Here is a 756-nt window from a genome sequence, read left to right as displayed (position 1 = left end):
TTTGTTTGTTGTTAAACTGGCATCTCTGATCAGCTAATTATTCGCGCTAAGAAAAAATGGAAAGTGAAGCAGAAAAACAAAGTGGGCGCAATTTGAAAGATTTTTAATTATATATCTGACTATATTTGTTTTATTGACAATTTGACATGTGTGAAGGGTTGCTCACAGTTCGAGTGTGTTATCATGTTAACTTTAACAGTAAACTGTGAATACCCTAAATGTGTTTTTAAAATATGTTAAGCAAAAAGCTCTTCATAAAAATATTGCGGAAGGCTTAACCGATGTTGGAGTGATATGTTTATTTATTTTTCCCTGGGGGTTTTTAACCTACGCAGAAAGGTGTTCTCTGCAAAAGGTGTTCAGCCCCTTTTCTTCGCAAAACGGAAAGAGATTTCTACTTTGTGAGGGTCATAATCCCTAAGCGCGGCCGAAGGTCGCCTACGCAGAAAGGTGTTCTCTGCAAAAGGTGTTCAGCCCCTTTTCTTCGCAAAACATAAAGGAGAAATCTACTTAGTGAGGGTTATAATTCCTAAGTGCGGCCCAAGGCCGCCTACGCAAAAAGGTGTTCTCTGCAAAAGCTGTTCAGCCCCTTTAATTTGGCAACACAGAAAGAAGAATTCTACGTAGTGTGGGTTATAATTCCTAAGCGCGGCCGAAGGCCGCCTACGCGAAAAGGTGTTCTCTGCAAAAGGTGTTCTGCCCCTTTTCCTTGGCAACACAGAAAGGAGAATTCTACGTTGCGAGGGTTATAATCCC

Source organism: Rhagoletis pomonella, unplaced genomic scaffold (assembly GCF_013731165.1).
Source record: "Rhagoletis pomonella isolate Grant_MI unplaced genomic scaffold, Rhpom_1.0 Rhpom_scaffold_00003, whole genome shotgun sequence".
Lineage (NCBI taxonomy): Eukaryota > Metazoa > Arthropoda > Insecta > Diptera > Tephritidae > Rhagoletis > Rhagoletis pomonella.
The sequence above is the reverse complement of the archived record's forward strand: the minus strand, read 5'-3'. Positions refer to the sequence as shown.